The sequence below is a fragment of the Loxodonta africana genome, chromosome 10 (genome assembly GCF_030014295.1).
Source record: "Loxodonta africana isolate mLoxAfr1 chromosome 10, mLoxAfr1.hap2, whole genome shotgun sequence".
NCBI lineage: Eukaryota > Metazoa > Chordata > Mammalia > Proboscidea > Elephantidae > Loxodonta > Loxodonta africana.
In genome coordinates, this window is record NC_087351.1 from 86,555,818 (window position 1) to 86,564,765 (window position 8,948).

Genomic DNA, 8,948 nt, shown 5'->3' on the forward strand with positions numbered 1-8,948 from the left:
AGAGAGCAAGGCAGGAGGCCGGCGTAAAACCTAAAGCAAGCTGCAGGCACACACACACACACCTTCATGCCAGGTGTATGCCATGATGTGTGTCTGCTAGAATAATATAGACAAGGTAACCATGTTGGACTAAGGAGCTGGGGGCTTCTCCTTCCTGTCTGCTGATGGGAGGACCTGTGGCACTGATGGCTTCTGCCCCTTCCACCCTGGCCTTTGCCACTCAAACTAGTAATGGGAACACATAGCTTTGTTGAGTCCACCAGACCCATATTCCCAAGCCAGGCACAGATCACCCTCCCAGGACATTCCCCTTTGCTATCCACCACCCTTCCAGGGAATACCCCACAAGAGAAAGGCCTGACACAGTGAGTTGCAATTTTATTTCTGTATCGGAAGTTGATTTCTTCTTCATTCTGTTCATTGAAATTTCTCCTCAGTTCTTCTTGTCTTTGTCCCCTGTTGGTTCGAAGTGTTAGACTGTAGCCCCTGGTGTGTAAATAATGTACATACTGTGAGAAGAAAGAAACTTGACATTGAGGTGTTTGAAATATGGAACTGTAATAACTTCTAGGTATTCTAAAGCTGTGATCTCTGTGCCATTTTCTGTAAAGATTTACAAATAAGAATAAACTTGGTGTAAAAACAGCAGGGGAGGGGCCCAAGAGTCCTCCATGAGTGGAATGGCGTGCCTACATGTGTATGAGTGGCGGAAAAAAGTAAACCCACTAAGTCATTTTTAGTCAAAATTCCTGGGTTCCTCCTTCTAAATTCAGCAGTAGAGGCACAAGTGGCCTGCTTCTCTCCATTGATCTGACACCGCCCTTCAATGACGTTTGTCACTGTGACATGGGGACTTCCTTCACTGCCGGCACAACTTAAATATCCCAGGCTATTGAGCCTGTGCCTCCCCCCAGCCCCACATAATAACTTACATTTACCTTTCTCTCTGGTACTTACGGACTTCTAGAACAATCCTGTTTCCTTCATACCTCGGGTGAACCCACAGCTCACCTTGGCCCCCAAGAGTCCTGCCTCCCTTTCTTTTGTGTACATATGCATTTGCCCATCTTATCTACAACTTCAATAATGGCAACAAAAGGTAACTGTATTAAGGTTCTCCGGAGAAATAGAACTTATAGGATATATGTATATATAGAAAGACGGAGAGGAAGATTCATTTTAAGGAATTGGCTCACATGACTATAGCGGGGAATGGCAAACCCAAAATTTGTAGGCAGGCAGCGGGCTACAAAGTCAGGCTTATTTCTGTGTTGCAGTCTTGAGGCAGAAATCTTCTCTTTCAGGAAACCTTAGCTTTTGCTCTTAAGAACTTCAACTGATGGGATGCAGCCCACCCACATTACGGAGGGTAATCTGCTTTACCTCAAACCATCTGATTGTAAATGTTAATCACATGGAAATGCTTTCATAGCAACATCTAGGCTGGTGTTTGATCAAACAACTGGGTGACATAGCCTAGCCAAGTTGACACAAATTTAACCGCTGGTGGAGCAGTGGTTAAAGCTCTTGGCTGCGAACCGCTGGGCCAGCGGTTTGAACCCACCAGCCGCTCTACAGGAGAAGGATGTGGCAGTCTGCTTCTGTAAAGGTTTACAACCTTAGAAATCCTATGGGGCAGTTCTAGTCTGTCCTACAGTGTTGCTATGAGTCAGAATCGACTCAATAGCAGTGGGCTTGGGTTTGGTAACCGTGTCTGGAACTGAAAGTCAGACAAACCTGTGCTAAACCCCTGTCACAGAGAAGGGGAGTAAAGATCAAGAAAAGCAGCTCGAAGAGGACTGCATGAAATTGCTTGCAGATAGCTGTGACCTACCAACTTGGTGATGTGCTGGATGGAATTACAAAATGACAGATTGGAGCAAGCAGACTGGATAGTTTCCATCTGAGCTTTCGGCTTAAGAAATCTTATAAGATTGTTTCAAATTGGCTCATATAAGGAACTCCCTCTCAGAAAATGTGGCAGGCAGCCCATCATCAAAGTAGAGTGACAGGTGGCTCAGCTGTCCTTGTGCCCCAGATTGGACCCAGGTATGGTCCTCCCAGACCCAGAGCCTGAGGGGCGGCATATGGGAAATCTCTGGTTCCTTTGTGGTGAAGGAAGCGATCTAAGAGCCTGGCTTCCTGCCCCGCCTCACAGGCCTTCTCTGAGCCCTTAGTCTGGGAATGCCCTTCCCTTATCCTGCCGACCCCCAGCATTCCAGGAATAAACTTCCACTCGTCCTTCAAGTCCCCTTCTCCCGCAAGCCTTCCTGATCCTCCAGGAAGAGTTTATAAGCTTTGTTCTCTCATAGCATTTGGGACCTACCTCCATAGGGCAGTTTCCACATGTTGCAATTTTTTAATGACAAATATAATCTGACCCTCACAAGGAGTCCTGGGTGGTGTAAATGGTTAACATGTTTGCTGCCAACTGAAAGGCTGGAGGTTCAAGTCCACCCAGAAGCACACTGAAAGAAAGGCCTGGCAATCTACTTCCAAAGCATCAGCCACTGAAAATCCTATGGAGTGCAATTCTACTCTGACATACATGGAGTCAACACGAATCATAGTTGACTTGATGGCAACTGTTTTTTTTTCCCCCTCAACAAAACTGATTTCTCTAAGGGTGGGGATTGTATCTTTTACCTCCAGAATTCATCAAAGGGCTTGACACTCACTATCTTGCTGAATGAATGAATGTTCTGCCTCTAAGGCATCTATTTCTTCAATAATTTAGAAAACATATTTATTAAGCATCTACTATGTGCCAAGTGTTGGCAAAGAATATTGGCTATACCATGGACTTCCAGAAGAACGAACAAATCTGTCTTGGAAAAAATACAGCCAGAATGCTGTTTAGAAGAAAAGATGGTGAGACCTTGCTCACATACTTGGAGATGTTATCAGGAGGGACCAGTCCCTGGAGAAGGACATCATGCTTGGGAAAATAGAGGGTCATTGAAAAAGAGGAAGACCCTCAACAAGATGGATTGACAAAGTGGCTGCAACAATGGGCTCAAACAGAGCAAGGATGGTGAGGATGGCACGGGACGGGGCAGTGTTTGGTTCTATTGTACGTAGGGTGGCTATGAGTAGGAACCGACTCTACGGCACCTAACAACAACAACAGGTGCCAAGCAGGAGTCCCTGGGTGGCACAAACAGCTAATTCCTCAACTACGAGCTGAAAGGTTGGCAGTTCGAACCCACCCAGAGGCGCCTGGGAAGACGGGGCTTGGTGATCTCCTTCCGAAAGGTCACAGCCTTGAAAACCCTATGGAGCAGTTCTAATCGGCACACCTGGGGTCGCCCTGAATTGGAATTGACTTGACGGCAACTAACAACAACAACGGCAAACATGTCAGGCAGCGGAGCAAGGCACGGGAATAGATTGGTGGCCAAAGCAGTCCCAAGTTTCTGTTCTCATGGAACTTACGGACAGAATTCAAGTGATCACACAAATAAAATATAAAATTTCAAATATCCTAAGAGCCTTGAAAGCATGATGTAAAGGAACATGAGAACATATAATCGGGTGACTTGACCAGCCGTGGCACTTGGGCCAATGTGTTTAGCCTCTGAGCCTCTCTTTTTTGTGTCCTAAAACAGAATCAGAGTACCTGCTCTCCTGGTCTTCTTGGTGTAGGGAGGATGCAGCGAGGACACTGGCCAAGGTACCAAGAAGCACAGGGAAGGTGGCCATGCCAAGACAGGCTCCACAAGCCCAGGAGGCCACCAGTTAGATCTGGGGGGCAGTCAGGCACTCAGAGACTTGGGAGATGCCAGAATCCTCCTGGACAATCACCCCAGGAGTTTACCCTGGGAAGAAGCAAGTGCTCTCTGCAGGGTATATGCAAATAAGCCCACAGGTAATCAATGAGGGGAGAGGCTAGGAAGGTACTGCAAAGGGAAGGAACTGGGCAGGGCAGAAAGGACCTGGACAGCCAGGGCTCCATCCGGGAAGAACAAAGAGAAAACCTACTCAGAGGGCTGAGTGCCCCTAGGAGAGTCCTCACCCCTTGGATGGGAAACCCAGCTCCTGGAAGGGAGATTTTATTCCAGGCTCCGCAGACCGAACAGGCTGCTGGTAGATGGTTGCATGCACCAAGAACAGCAAGAGGATGATAAAAGGGCACGGGGGACTGATTTATGAGGGGTGCCGGGAGCTGCTGAGCAGGCCTGGCGGGGATGGATGAGGAGACCAGCCGGGGGCGGGAGAGCCACAAGTCGGGGTGGTGGGAGCCCATGAGGCCAGTCTGGGGCCTGGAGAGAGCAGTTGCTGCAGGAAAGGGGGACTTTGAGCTGAGGGGTCTTGGGGGCTTGTCCCAGATCCCAGCTGGCCTCCGCATCCTCCCACGTCTCCTGTTCCCACAGCTCATGTATCCTTTTGAAAAGCTCCTGGGTGACTCTGAGGCACAGCCATGGTTGAAGATATATGGGTAAATTACCCCAAAATTATAAATAACAATAATTATTATTATTGTATAAAATAATAAGCAGTTACTTACTAGTTGGCCAAGGAGTTAATCTCGACTCATGGCAACCCCATGTGTGTCAGAGCAGAACTGTGCTCTGCAGGGTTTTCAATGGCTGACTTTTCAGAAGGAGATCACCAAGACTTTCCGGTGCCTGGTGCCTCAGGGTAGACTCAAACCTCCAAACCTTTCCAGTTAGCAACTGAACATGTTAACCATTTGCACCACCCAAGGACTCTACATAAATAATAAAGATATCGTACTCATTTTCTAGGGCTGCTGTAGGGACATATTGCTGGGTGTCTTTGAAATGGATGTCTTAAAACAATAGAAATTTATTCTCTCACAGTTTTGGAGGCTAGGAGTCTGAATTCAGGACATCGGCAAGACCATGTTCTCTTGGAAAGCTCTGGGGGAAGATTCTTGTCTCTTCCAGTTTCTGGTAGGCCCAGGCATTCCTTAGCTTGTGGCGGCATCACTCCACTTTCTGCCTCAGTCTCCAGATGGCCATCTTCCCTGGGTCTGCCTCTCTTCTGTTTTGATAAAGACTCCACTCATGATGGATTAGGGCCCATGCTGTTCCAGTATGACCTCGTGCTAACTAATTACATCTGCAAAGACTCTATTTCCAAATGAGGTCACATTAACAGGCACTGGAGGTTAGGCCTTGAACATATTTTGGGGCTGGGGGGGACACAAATCAACCCGTAACAGATAGAAAGAAAGATAAACAAATTAAATATAAACAAACAGTTGAGGAAAGATGGGTAAATGACCTGAAAATAATAAAATTTAATTGAACATCCTGCTATAGAAGCTTAGGGCATGTTTCCTCACCCCCTTCCTGTAACTCATGAATGGGATGGATGAGGAAAAGACTGGTGTCAACAATGGTAACTGGTTTATGTACCCAGGACCTATTGCAGCATCTGTCCCATTTTTTGGGTAAATGAATGCCATCACAATATTGGTGCAGTAGGGGTTACCATCTCCCCCTCAATTAATGCTCTGGATCAAATGTAGACATACAACTCTTTCTATAATTCTCTGTAGCACTGCTGGGACCAAACTTGAAGGATTAAAGACTTTTCTAAAGCTTCAGGGGCAATTCATGGGAAGTAAGTACCGAGCAATGTACTAGTACGAAGCACAACATTCAATAGATTATCTATCTCAGATTCCAGTTTTTTCTCTGAGTCTCCAACACCTGTTGGAGGTGCCATTGGAGTTCTGAGACTCCAACTTACCTTAAAGTGCTCATAGGCATGTGTGTGTGCACGCGTGCATGTGTGTGTGCTAGTGTGCATGCACTCCCCCCAAAAAGTACCTACTTCTGCATGAGTCTGGTGAAGCCGTCATTCATTTCCCATTGAGGACCTACTCTTTCCCGAGGAATTTTTGTCCTCAGCTCCTAGAACAGGGCCCAGCACATCTCAGATGCCCAACACATCAAAAAATGGGAAAGGATGTATTAATCTGGGAAAAAGAAACTTACCACCATGAGGTGGAACAGCCCCCAAGATTATTTACTTACTATGTTTTGATCCTATACTCTCCAAGTGATCTCCTGATGAATAATTTGGCCTAACACTCAGAATGCGCTCTAAGATCAGATCTCTGGGCCTGCAAAGCTGAGGAGCAGCCACAGAGCACCGTGAGCTCACCAAGGAAATGCCACCGGCCCAGGAGACTCTGTCCAGCTACCAATGTGCAACCCGCTTCAAGGTCACCTTTACATCCCAATGGCTACATACAGACAAGAGCTCAGGATAAAGTGTCCATGTGTCCCTATATTGTGTAGTCTTGCTTTCTGCAAGACTTGTTCCTGGGTTGAGTGAGGTAACCTGCTATAGGGGATTATGAATGAAAGTCGTTGGCTTGTAGCTCTGGGCTGTGGTTTGCCAAAGATGCTGGAGATACCCCACTCCAGGCTGGTATGACCCACAGAATTAGAGGAAATAGGGAGGGAAAACTGGCCTTGAGCTTGGACTCTAGAGAAAATGAAAACCATCATCCAGATCCCAATATCCTCAGCATGTCTGGATATCACTTTTGAGAAATTTTCCTTCCAGCCTTTTTCATAGCACAGAATTGAGTATCCTCAAGGATATGCTGAGGGTTGCAGGGTGGGGGTAACAAATGGTGCTGTTTTGGCTAAAGGTCATTTTGGTTTTATCTTGAATGGCTTTTGTAGGCTGAAGAGGATAAATGGATTCTGCAAACGGGTTGGGAGAAGAGTATCCAAGGAGTTTAAAGAGGTTGAAGGGGAGATATTGGAGAGGGAGAGAGAAGAATAAGACAGCTGCCTAAGAAGTGAAACTTTAGGGGGAAAAAGATAATGAGGATTTTTTAAACTTTATTTTGTTGTTGTTATTGAGAATATACACAGCAAACATACACCAATTCAATCGTTTCTACATGAACAATTCGGTGACATAGATTACATTGTTTGAGTCATGCAACAATTCTCACCTTTTTCTGAGTTGTTCCTCCCTCATTACCATCAACTCACAGCCCCCTAAGATTCCTATCAAATCTTTCCAGTTGCAGTTGTCAAATTGATTCCATATAAATAGTTTTTAAGAGAGCATAATGCTCAAGGCAGACTTTTTTAAATCACTGAAGGCAAACTATTGTTTGGTTTTAAGAAGACTTCAGGGTATATTTTTGGTTTAATGTTTAAAGATTATCTCAGGACAATAGCTTCAGCGGTTCATCCAGCCTCTGTGGCTCCAGAAAGTCTGGAGTCCATGAGAATTTGAAATTCTGTTCTGCATTTTTCCCCTTTTGATCAGAATTCTTCTAGAGAATCTTTGATCAAAATGTTCAGTAATGGGAGCTGGGCCCCATCCAGTTCTTCTGGTCTCATGGCAAAAGCGGCAGTTATTCATGAAGAGAATTAGATAAACATTCCATAACCAAACCAAACCCATGGCTGTCAAGTCGATCCCAACTCTAGTGACCCTAGAGGACAGAATAGAACAGTCCCACAGGATTTCCAGGGAGCAGCTGGTGGATTTCACCTGCTAACCCCTTGGTTAGCAATCCTCTTCATATTTCTGACTCTTCTTCCTCTGTTGCTCCAGGTGAATAGAGACCAAATTGTCACCTATCACAACTCTTACTACATTTTTATCCTCTCCTTGCTTCTCTCCCCCTCTCTAGTTATCTAGTGTTGCTGTAACAGAAATACTACAATGGATGGCTTTAAGAAATGGAAATTTATTTTCTTAAAATTTAGGGTGCCAGCCCCTAGGGGAAGGTTGTCTGTCTCTGTCCGCTCTGGACGAAAGAAGGTCTTTGTAGTCTTTTCAGCTTCTATTCCTAGGCTCCTTGGTGATCATGTGACATGTATCTTCCCTCCGTTTGTGCTTGCTTGCTTGCTTAATCTGCTCTTCTATGCCTCAAAAGAGATTGATTTAAGACACGCCTGACACTAATACCGCCTTATTAACATAACAAAGAAAATCCGTTCCCACATGGGATTACAGCCACAGGTACAGGGTTTAGGATTTACAATGCACATTTTGGGAGGACACAATTCAGTCCATGACACCTCCATCAGTTCCAGTCCAGCAGTTGCTACACCCCAACTATAGGAACAAGCTTCCATTTTCGTGGCTGTGCTGCCACCAGATTGCCATTACAATAACACGTACCTCTGGCAATTTGCGGCAGCTTTGTATTTCTTGTGTTGAGTCCTTCAGATTTCCAGCTCTGGGAGAGCATGCAGCAGATGGCACGGAAAATGCTGACTTTATACTTGTAGGTCCAGCAGCCACCGAAAGGAGATTCCAGTGCCCCAATTGTGGGAGCAAAACTAGACAGAAATTGGGACAGTTTCAGAAGTGAAAACGTTTAACTGGGTTGATTTTTCCCCAGAATACTGCTATGTGTAAACAGACGGTTATGCAAAAAAAAGCTTCAGAAAGAAAATTGTAATGATACATGATACCTGCATACCATTGTACCCGTAAGGAGGAAGCAAATGATGAAGCGAGTTAGGGAGCAGACAGGATCATCTGGCAGCTTTATTTTCAATAAAATTGATATAAGGAAACTTTACATAAACCCAACACAATCACTTAGCATTTTGGTGCACTGTCTTCTAGTCTTTTTTCTTTATGCGTAGGATTAAAAACATTCAGTTCTAGGCAAACTGTGTTCATAATTTTATACCACCCACTCCTTATTATGGTTACATGACATCAATTATGTAATATATGAATCTTTTAGTTATAATCTTCATGCATTATTATGTCACTTTTATGACATTTTAAATGGCACCAACATTTGATTAGGTGACTATAACGATTATATTGAACGATTTGCCTATGTTAGACATTCAGAACTAGTTTATAGGCCAAGTGGTGGCCTTTCAAGTGACCTGGTGCGAGAACTTTGGCCAGTAGGGCACTCTGTGTTGGGACAAGGCTAGCTGGCAAACTGAATCCTTTCTCTGTGGAAGTTTTCA